This window comes from Oncorhynchus nerka, linkage group LG4, assembly GCF_034236695.1.
Source record: "Oncorhynchus nerka isolate Pitt River linkage group LG4, Oner_Uvic_2.0, whole genome shotgun sequence".
Lineage (NCBI taxonomy): Eukaryota > Metazoa > Chordata > Actinopteri > Salmoniformes > Salmonidae > Oncorhynchus > Oncorhynchus nerka.
The window spans coordinates 55,591,030-55,603,090 of NC_088399.1; positions in this window are offsets into that span (position 1 = coordinate 55,591,030).

The following is a 12,061-nucleotide window of genomic DNA, read 5'->3' on the forward strand; positions in this document are numbered from 1 at the left end:
TCCCCAGCTAACTTCGTGCTCAGAGGTCATTCCCACTACAAGCAATCTGAAGAACAGGAACATACAGACAAGCTCCATCTTTCTTACTTACTAGGCCCTGGATAAAGACAAGTCTGTAAGTAGGCACCTTTTGCTTTTGAGTCATTAGTACTTGCTTTCGTTAATTCAAGCTGTGCTTTCTGGAAGATTTGACATATTTTAAGTAGCGATGATGCTAAGCTAATGGGTGCTAACTATTCACATAGGGGTTGCCTTGACTGTTAGCCTGCCAGCTATCTTTTGGCTTTGCAACGTAGCTTCTGTGCTTGAAATATTTCTAGATAATTTTACTGTTTAGATATCTTTCAGTTATGAGATAATACCCTTGTAATGATGTTTAATGTAGGCATAGTTTGGATATTTGTGTAATGGTCATTTAGTGGCACTTTTTCTGTTGTACTATTTGTCATAATTAATTTTTAGTTCTGGCTGGCTAGGCCTTATTGTTAGCCTGTGACGGTTAGTTTATGGTCATGCCACATTCATACTATTCCTAGCTATTCATTATTTGTATTTGGTGAGTGTGTGCAGATAATTTTTTTTAAATGGTATTTATTTTCTATTTTACAGTTTTACAAATTGCTTTCACTAACGATTCCAAATGGTACTCCTGGGTCTTTGTTGGGAATTGTTAGCTGTCTGCAAAGTGTTATACCTCACAAACATCATAAATCAGACCTCACATTCCATGATGGCGTAGCAGTCAGATGTCTTTGTCCTTCGTATTGTCCTGTCCCCTGTATAAAAATACTCTCCTGCAACCCACCTCACCCAATGTGGTGTGGATCTGTTTTTTCTAAAGTATTTTTATTTACCTCGAATCCGGAACCGCCAACAGAAGCTAGCCAGCTCACTAGCTACTAGCTAGTAGTCAGCTAACCACTGCTAGCAGTCACCAGCTAACCTTTAGCTCGGAAAGCTCTCGCCAGTTTGTACAATGCGATTCAAACCAGAGCATACTGGACCGATTTACTCTCCGTATCCCCGGATTCCTACCACAAGCTATGGACATTTTCACCAAGATCATCGCAGCTAGCTAGCTGCTATTCGAGTGACTACTCCAGCTAACGTCGGTCCCGAAGCAAGCACAAATTAGCCTGGAGCTAGCCCATGCTAGGCCCTATCTCCCAGCTAGCTGAAGAGGCCCATCGGCCAGATCCTGGGCTACAATACCTGGACCTCTTCTACTGCCGGTACGGGGCACGGAACCCCGCCGATCCTTCACGACACAACTAGGATGTAATCTGCTCGAGGGGGTACTCAACTGGCCTCTACATCGCGATGTCCCTTGAATGCCCATCTGCCAATCGCGGCCCGCTAGCTGCTACCCGTGGCCCGCTAGCTGTCTAGAGCATATTGGACTGTTAGCTGTATAGATCCATCGGCCAATTTCTTCGGCTACTATACCTATTTTGCCAATTGGACCTGAACCCCTCTGCTACTCGGAACCCTACTAATCCATCACGACTGGTCTATCGACGATACCACACGTGGAGTCTAAAACAGACTTTCCTCCGTCAAGATGTCCCTACAAGGCCCTTCTGCTAGCTTGCTAGCCTCGGCCTGCTAGCTGTCTGAATCGCCTTGTCTCCAGCCAGCCCAACCACTCACTGGACCCCTATTGATCACCCGGCTACACATGCCTCTCCTTAAAATCAATATGCCTTGTCCATTACTGTCCTGGTTAGTGATTACTGTCTTATTTCACTGTAGAGCCTCTAGCCCTGCTCAATATGCCTTAACCCACCATTTAGTTCCACCTCCCACATATTTATTTATTTTTATTTATTTGACCTTTATTTAACTAGGCAAGTCAGTTAAGAACATGCTTTCCACCTGGCTACCCCTACCCCAATCAACAGCCCTCCACCCCACACAGCAACTTGCCCAAGCCTCCCCATTTCTCCTTCACCCAAATCCAGATAGCTGATATTCTGAAAGAGCTGCAAAATCTGGACCCCTACAAATCAGCAGGGCTAGACAATCTGGACCCTCTCTTCTAGAATTATCTGCAGAAATTGTTGCAACCCCTATTACTAGCCTGTTCAACCTCTCTTTCTGAGATTCCCAAAGATTGGAAATCTGCCGTGGTCATCTCCCTCTTCAAAGGGGGAGACACTTTAGACCCAAACTGCTGCAGACCTATATCTATCCTACCCTGCCTTTCTAAGGTCTTCGAAAGCCAAGTTAACAAACAAATCACCGACCATTTCGAATCCCAGCGCACCTTCTCAGCTATGCAATCTGGTTTCAGAGCTGGTCATGGGTGCACCTCAGCCACGCTCAAGGCCCTAAACAATATCATAACCACCATCGATAAGAGACAATACTGTGCAGCCGTATTCATCGACCTGGCTAAGGCTTTCGACTCTGTCAATCACAACATTCTTATTGGCAGACTCGACAGCCTTGGTTTCTCAAATGACTGCCTCGCCTGGTTCACCAACTACTTCTCTGATAGAGTTCAGTGTGTCAAATCGGAGGGCCTGTTGTTCGGACCTCTGGCAGTCTCTTTGGGAGTGCCACAGGGTTCAACTCTCGGGCCGACTCTCTTCTTTGAATACATCAATGATGTCACTCTTGCTGCTGGTGAATCTTTGATCCACCTCTACGCAGACGACACCATTCTGTATATTTCTGGCCCTTCTTTTGGACACTGTTAACTAACTTCCAGATGAGCTTTAATTCCATACAACTCTCCTTCCGCCGCCTCCAACTGCTCTTCAATGCAAGTAAAACGAAATGCCTATGCACCAGTCCACCATCACTACTCTGGACGGTTCTGAGTTAAAATATGTGGACAACTACAAATACCTAGATGTCTGGCTAGACTGTAAACTCTCCTTCCAGAGTCACATTAAACATCTCCAATCCAAAATTAAATCTAGAATCGGCTTCCTATTTCGCAATAAAGAATCCTTCACTCATGCTTCCAAACATACCCTCGTAAAACTGACCATTCTCCCGATCCTTGACTTCGGCGATGTCAATTACAAAATAGCCTCCAACGCTCTACTCAACAAATTGGATGCAGTCTATCACAGTGCCATCCGTTTTGTCACCAATGCCCTATATACTACCAACCACTGCAACCTGTACGCTCTCGTTGGCTGGCACTCGCTTCTTATTCGTCGCCAAACCCACTGGCTCCAGGTCATCTACAAGTATCTGCTAGGTAATGCCCCGCCTTATCTTAGCACACTGGTCACCATAGCAGCACCCATCCGTAGCACGCGCTCCAGCAGGTATATCTCACTGGTCACCCCCAAAGCCAATTCTTCCTTTGGCCACCTCTCCTTCCAGTTATCTGCTGCCAATGACTGGAACGAACTGCAAAAATCACTAAAGCTGGAGACTCTTATTTACTTCTCCACTATGGCCTATTTATTGCCTTTACCTCCCTTATCCTACCTCATTTGGACATGCTGTATATATAATTTTTCTACTGTATTATTCTACTTATTCTACTGTTTGTTTATTCCATGTGGAACTCTGTGTTGTTGTATTTTTTAAATTTATTTTACCTTTATTTAACTAGGCAAGTCAGTTAAGAACAAATTCTTATTTTCAATGGCGGCCTAGGTACAGTGAGATTTCCTTACAGACACTGGTGTTCTGTGTTGTGTTTAGCTACCTCCCCAAGCTCTCTCAACTTCTGGTTGTCTTTGTTATCTTCAGAAGTGTGTTTTCAATCACTTCAGGTGAACCGTAGCAGTCTTCGAGTTTTTGCCAAACCTTCGTGAGCCCTGCTGTTACATTGGGAACATGCACCGCTTTGATCCTTTCGACCTGCTCAGATGACTTGGGTCTTGAGTGCTGCTAAGAAAGGGTGATTTCCAGGACTCACAGTTTTCTGAGTGGTCATCAAATTTCAGAATGCCTGAAATCACCATTTCGCAACGTATCAGGTACTTGGTTATATCTGTAGCTCCTGACGTATCAGGTAAGTCCCCTCTGGGGACATCTACAGGGTGTGGGTTGTGGCTGGAGAGACGGCAGGTGGGTTGGTAGACTCTCTTGTTGTGTGGTTGTTCTCTGGTTCCGTCTTGCAGCGTCTGGATATATCAACGCTGCTGGCTGGACCTTGAATGGTTTTGTTGGCTTTGTGTCACGAGGTGGTTGAGCAGTGTACATGGTTATGTGTGACTGTACATACTCATGTGTGCACTGAGTTGTGCTTAGAGGTGCCATCTGGGTTTCTATCATTGTATTCTTCTCTGGTAGCTGCTTCGAGAACCTTGGCATCAGCTATGGCTGCAGTGGCAGCGTTCTCCTGCTTGAGAATATGTATGTGGGCCTTTGCCTCTGCTTTTCTTCTAGTTACTTTAGCTGTAACCCTTTGTTGCTCTTCTTCTATGTATCCTTGTTCTCTTATCATGTCAGCTTCCCATATTGTATAGGAAACCAGTGTGCGTGCAACCTCTGCTTTTGCACAAGCCCTGGTGGCTTGTTAGGTTAGAAAGGGCTTGAATCAATAGAGACGGAGTAGGATAACTAATATGCTTTGACCTGGCAGCTTCAGCACTAGCTAATGTCAGATCAGATTGACTTGTCTCTAGTGCTTGAGCACAGTGACCTGGTCCCCAGCGTGTTATACGTGCTGTCCTCTGCTTCTAGATCCTGAAGGATGTCTAGCGTTACCTTGATCCTCTGGTTGCTGCATGACGAGCTAGGTTACCTCGACTAACCGGCACATTGTACTGGTACCCCCTGTATATAGCCTCGCTAATGTTATTTTACTGCTGCTGTTGAATTATTTGCTACTTTTATTTTATATTTTACACATCAATGTTTTAATTAACACTTGTTTTTCTTAAAACTGCATTGTTGGTTAAGGGCTTGTAAGTAAGCATTTCACCGTAAGGTCTACCTACACCTGTTGTATTTGGCGCATGTGACAAATAACATTTTATTTTATTTGATGGCTGAAGAGGCTGGATTTCGATGTGTAGGAGGAATCAGTCTTTTTTACTATTCTGCCATAATTTTACATTTTTTATTTCACCTTTATTTAACTAGGTAGGCTAGTTGAGAACAAGTTCTCATTTGCAACTGTGACCTGGCCAAGATAAAGCAAAGCAGACGCGGCAGGGTAGCCTAGTGGTTAGAGCGTTGGACTAGTAACCGAAAGGTTGCAAGTTCAAATCCCCGAGCTGACAAGGTACAAATCTGTCGTTCACAGGCAGTTAACCCACTGTTCCTAGGCCGTCATTGAAAATAAGAATTTGTTCTTAACTGACTTGCCTAGTAAAATAAAGGTAAAATAAAAAAAATAAAAAAACATTGTTCCACGCCTAGAGCTTTGTTCCGTTGAGATGGCAGGCCTGATTAACAATGAAATGGCTTTGAGATTCATGTAGTGAGGTTCTACAGAGACAGCAAGAATGTGCTAGGATACATCACATTACATCCAGAAGATTCTACTTCTGTGTTTCAAACAGCGCCACACGTATCAAAAAGTCCACACATTCAGACCAGTGGCACCACATCTGTATGGAAAAAAAACCAGCAGATCATGTGACTAGGCCTGTGCCTGACAAGAAGAGCGACCGAAGAAACTACTCAGTCAGAAACTTTCGAACATGTGGGACCAGACACCGATACAGAGATCCGGCCACAAGTCAGAACCTTCATTACCAAAGCTACTGGAGGCCAGCTCAACTCACACAGGTCTGAATGATTCTCCAGCTGGAAGTCATTTATCCTAGCAACAGCAAAGCTCATATACCTGGACAAATTATTCTCCAGGTCTCCTAACATTGACAAGTGCAAAGGCAGCCATCTTGCAAAAGTCAAAACCACCATTATTAGAAGAAGTCTTCAAAGAAGACATCAAGTGCCTCACCAAAAGAGAAGAGGTCACCAAAAACAGCCTGCTCAAGAAGCTGAATCCCATAATTGATGAGAATCGGAGGCCACACGTCAGAACCACCACATCGCCACTCTGTTGGTAAGATACTATGATGAACAAGTTGGTCATCAGCTCTCTGAAGACACAGTCCGGTCAGCTGTATTGTGGACCGATTGAAGACTGGTATCCAGTGTGATCCATAAATGTGTAACCTGCAGAAAACTCAAAGGAAAACTGAAAGAGCAAAACATTGTGGCATCCTGTTCTTGTCCTTGAATACAAGAGCGGTGCATATCGAAGTGATCTTGTCTGTCTACCCCCAGTAATCAATGCTTTGAGAAGATTCTTCTCTATCCAAGGACCTGAGAAGCAACTCCACTCAGATCGTGGTACAAACTTCATCACAGCCTGCCAAGAACTGAAGATCAGCACAGAGGACTCCGAGATGAGTACGTACCTTCAATCCCACTTATGCATCACATATGGGAGGAGCTTGGGAAAGGATGATTGGAGTCGCTCGTCACATTCTGGATGCCATCCTCCTGGAAGTTAGCTCTACTCGTCTCAAACACAAAGTTCTCACCACACTCTGAAGTCATGGCCATCATGATCGAGCAACCCTTAGTTCCAGATCTGAAGATGCCAGCAGTCCTGACACCTGCAATGCTTCTGACCAGGAGACTTTGACCTCAAAGATTTCTAGGGCAAGCAATGGAAACAAGTTCAGAGTCTCGCAGACACATTCTGAAGATGATGGAGACAAGAATATATGGTGACAATCCAGCCACACAGAAAATGGCAAGTCGACAAACCTAACATGAAAGTCGGAGATGTCGTCTTACTGAAAGACACTCAGGTCCACAGAAACAAATGGCCTGTTGGACTCATCATCAATACTGAAGTAACAGCAAAATCCAAAATGTTGAAGTCAAAGTCATGACACAGGGCACCCCTACGTGTACTTCAGACCTGTCTCGGAAGTTGTCCTACTCCTCAAAAAATACATAGTGGTATAACTGTTTATTATAACAGGCAGGGAGTGTTCTGATACAGTAGTATTATAGTGCTTTATAGCTCTACACTGCCATCTAGTTGTGAAGCTGGCTACTGTAGCTTTAAATCAGCTAACTTCCTGTTCAGAGCTCATTCCCACTACAAGCAATCTGAAGAACAGCAACATGCTCCATCTTTCTTACTTACTAGTGTTACGTGTAAATGAGTGAAGATGTGTGGAGTCAGGCGCAGAGAGCAAAGGATGTGGGAAAAACAACACGCTTTAATGTCCTGGAAACATAACATGTACAAAAGTGGAAACACAAATGAACAGAAATATAAACGGACAGCGTGAAACCCAAATGCCAACAAAATACACTCAAACAAAGAAACAGGAGAACAAGCCCGCACGAAACAGAAGCGGGCTGAACAGACTATATATAACCCTATCCTAACAACCAAACAAGAAACAGGTGATACCAATTAGACAGAACTAAACGAACACAGAACAACGGATCAGCGATAGCTAGTAGACCGGCGACGACGACCGCCGAGCGCCACCCGAACAAGAAGGGGAGTCACCTTCGGTAATATTCGTGACAGTACCCCCCCTCCTGACGCTCGGGGACGACCCGCGGGCCGAGGCGCTGGGCGATCCGGACGGAGGCGATGGAATTCACTCAACATAGATGGGTCTAGAATATCCCTCACCGGGACCCAGCACCTCTCCTCCGGACCGTACCCCTCCCAGTCAACGAGGTACTGCAAGCCTCTCACCCGGCGTCTCGAGTCCAGAATAGCTCGTATCTTGTACCCTGGGGACCCCTCGATGTCCAGAGGGGGCGGAGGAACCTCCGGAACCTCATCTTCCTGCATAGGACCAGCTACCACCGGCCTGAGAAGAGACACATGAAATGAGGGGTTAATACGATAATACGAAGGAAGTAATAATCGATAACAAACCTCATTTATTCTCCTCAGGACTTTAAATGGCCCTATACACTGCGGACCCAGCTTCCGGCAGGGCAAGCGGAGAGGCAGGTTTCGGGTCGAGAGCCAGACCCTGTCCCCAGGTGCAAACACTGGGGCCTCACTGCGGTGACGGTCAGCGCTCTTCTTCTGCCTTATACTCGCTTGGCGTAATGACTCTTGGACCGCCCTCCAGGTCTCCTTAGAGCGCTGTACCCACTCCTCCACCGCAGGAGCCTCAGTCTGGCTCTGATGCCACGGTGCCAGGACTGGCTGGTACCCCAACACGCACTCAAATGGTGACATGTTGGTAGAGGAGTGGCTTAGTGAGTTCTGGGCTATTTATGCCCAGGGAATATATCTCGCCCACTCCCCTGGCCGGTCATGGCAATACGACCGCAGAAACCTACCCACCTCCTGGTTAACTCTCTCCACCTGACCATTACTCTCCGGGTGATACCCTGAGGTCAGGCTGACCGAGACCCCCAGACGTTCCATAAATGCCCTCCAAACACGGGAGATAAATTGGGGGCCCCGATCAGAAACTATATCCTCGGGCACCCCGTAGTGCCGGAAGACATGGGTGAAAAGAGCTTCCGCAGTCTGTAGGGCGGTAGGGAGACCGGGCAATGGGATAAGACGGCAGGACTTTCTACCGAAAGATGGGTCCACGGCCGTTGTGGAACGGGAAGAGGTTGTAATTTACCTCTTGGCAGGTGTCTAGGAGCCTTACTCTGGGCGCACACCAAACAGGAGGAAACATAGAATCGCACATCCCTCCTCAAAGTGGGCCACCAGTACTTCCTCTCAAGACCTCGCACTGTCCTATAAATACCTGGGTGACCCGCCGAGGGTAGACAATGAGCCCATCGAATCAATTGATCACGGACAGCCAGCGGCACGTACCTACGACCCTCCGGACACTGTGGAGGCGCAGGTTCCCCCCTATGCGCCCGCTCGATGTCTGCGTCCACATCCCATACTACTGGTGCCACCAGCTTAGCTGCCGGAATGATGGGAGTAGGATCGATGGACCTGTCCTCAGTGTCATAGAGTCTTGACAGCGCGTCAGCCTTAGTGTTGAGGGAACCTGGTCTATACGAGATAGTGAAACGAAATCTGGTGAAAAACATGGCCCACCTTGCCTGACGAGGATTCATTCTCCTAGCTGATCGGATATACTCCAGGTTACGATGGTCAGTCCAGATAAGGAAAGGGTGCTTAGCCCCCTCAAGCCAGTGTCTCCACACCTTCAGGGCCTCAAACATAGCCAACAACTCCCTATCCCCCACATCATAATTCCGCTCCGCTGGCCCGAGTTTCTTTGAAAAAAAGGCACAGGGGCGGAGTTTCGGAGGCACACCCGAACGCTGTGAGAGCACCGCTCCAACCCCAGCCTCGGATGCGTCCACCTCTACTATAAATGCCAAAGAAGGGTCCGCATGTGCCAACACCGGCGCCTCAGTAAACATCGCCTTCAACTTATGAAAAGCTCCGTTCGCCTCTGCTGACCACTACAAACGCGCCGGCCCCCCCCTTCAGCAGTGAGGTAATAGGGGCAGCTACCTGACCAAAACCCCGGATAAACCTCCGGTAGTAATTGGCAAATCCCAAAAACCGCTGCACCTCCTTTACCGTGGTCGGAGTCGGCCAATTACGCACGACCTTTATGCGGTCACCCTCCATTACCAAACCAGAGCTGGAAATGCGATAACCCAGGAAGGAAACTGATTGATTGTTTGGAAAACTCACATTTCTCCGCCTTCACATACAGGTCATTCTCCAGCAGTCGTCTAAGAACCTTGCGCACAAGAGATACATGCTCAGTGCGTGTAGCGGAGTAGATCAAAATATCGTCAATATACACCACTACACCCTGTCCGTGCAGGTCTCTGAGTATTTCATCCACAAAGGATTGAAATATAGCTGGAGCATTCTTTAAACCGTATGGCATGACGAGGTACTCATAATGGCCCGACGTAGTGCTAAATGCAGTTTTCCACTCATCTCCCTCCCGAATACGCACCAAATTATAAGCACTCCTGAGATCCAGTTTAGTGAAGAACTGCGCTCCGTGAAATGATTCCACTGCTGTAGCAATGAGAGGTAGTGGGTAACTAAAACCCACCGTGATGGAATTTAGACCTCTATAATCAATACACGGACGTAACCCACCATCTTTTTCTTCACAAAAAGAAACTCGAAGAGACAGGTGACATGGAGGGCTGAATGTACCCCTGTCCCAGAGCCTCGGTGATATAAGTTTCCATAGCCACCTTCTCCTCCTGGGACAAAGGATACACATGACTCCTGGGGAGTGCAGCGTTACCCTGGAGATTTATCACGCAATCCCCCTGCCTATGGGGTGGTAATTGGGTCGCTTTCTTTTTACTGAAAACGATAGCCAAATCGTCATACTCAGCTGGAATGCGCACGGTGGAAACCTGGTCTGGACTCTCCACCGTTGTCGCACCGATGGAAACCCCTACACACCTGCCTGAACACTCATCAGACCACCCCTGTAGAGTTCCCTGTTTCCACGAAATCGTAGGATTATGAATAGCTAGCCAGGGAATCCCCAGAACAACTGGAAATGCAGGTGAATCGATAAGGAACAAACTAATTCGCTCCTTGTGATTCCCCTGCGTAATCATCTCCAACGAAATTGTGGCTTTCTTTACCAGCCCTGACCCTAATGGTCGACTATCTAAAGAGTGCACGGGAAAAGGGGGGTCTACTTTTACTAACGGAATCCTCAACCTCTGAGCGAGTCCGCGATCTATAAAGTTTCCAGCTGCGCCTGAATCTACCAGTGCCTTATGCTGGAGAGAAGGAGAATAATTAAGGAAACAAATTAATAGGAACATGTGACCAACAGGAAACTCTGGGAGAGTGTGGTGCTTACTCACCTGGGGTGACCGATGAGTGATCTGCCTGCCCTCACGATTCCCAGATGAATTCCTCCAGCACCGACCAGACGTGTGCCCTCTCCGGCCACAACTGGTACAGGAGGAGCTTCCTCCTCCGATCTCCCTTGACGCAGTCCCTCCTAGCTCCATCGGGATAGGGGCAGGATGATCAGGAGATAGAACTGACAGGACCCTTTCGGGCGTCCACGAGCAGCTAGCAGATGGTCCAACCGGATCGACAGGTCTATCAGTCCATCCAGGCTAAGCGTAGTATCCCGACAGGCCAGCTCCCTACGGACGTCCTCTCTCAGGCTACACCCGTAATGGTCTATCAGGGCCCTGTCGTTCCAGCCTGCTCCCGCAGCCAAGGTCCGGAACTCCAGCGCGAAGTCCTGCGCGCTCTTCGTCCCCTGTCTAAGATGGAACAATCTCTCACCCGCCGCTCGACCTTCTGGAGGGTGATCGAACACGGCCCTGAAACGGCGGATGAACTCCGGGTAGTTGTCCTTCGCTGAGTCGGGCCCGTTCCAGACCGCATTAGCCCACTCCAGGGCTCTACCGGTCAGGCAGGTGATGAGGACCCCTACTCTCTCCTCCTCCGAGGGGCCGGCCGAACGGTGGCCAGGTAGAGGTCTAATTGCAGCAGGAATCCCTGGCACCCCGTCGCTGCTCCATCGTAATTCCTCGGAGGCGTCATGTGCAGAGCGCTGGAACCGGATCCAGATGGGGGAGATGGTAGAATTGCTGGTAGGAGGGTCGGTGGGGTAGTAGTAGGGAAACCATTCCTCTCCCAACGATCCATCCTCTCCATCATCTGATCCATCGCTGATCCTAGGCGATGGAGGATGGACGTGTGATGTTGAACTCGCTCTTCCATAGTGGGAAGAGGAGTGGTCGCTGCTCCTGCTGACACCATAGAAGGTGCGGGCTTCTGTTACGTGTAAATGAGTGAAGAGGTGTGGAGTCAGGCGCAGAGAGCAAAGGATGTGGGAAAAACAACACGCTTTAATGTCCTGGAAACATAACATGTACAAAAGTGGAAACACAAATGAACAGAAATATAAACGGACAGCATGAAACCCAAATGCCAACAAAATACACTCAAACAAAGAAACAGGAGAACAAGCCCGCACGAAACAGAAGCGGGCTGAACAGACTATATATAACCCTATCCTAGCCCGCACGAAACAGAAGCGGGCTGAACAGACTATATATAACCCTATCCTAACAACCAAACAAGAAACAGGTGATACCAATTAGACAGAACTAAACGAACACAGAACAACGGATCAGCGATAGC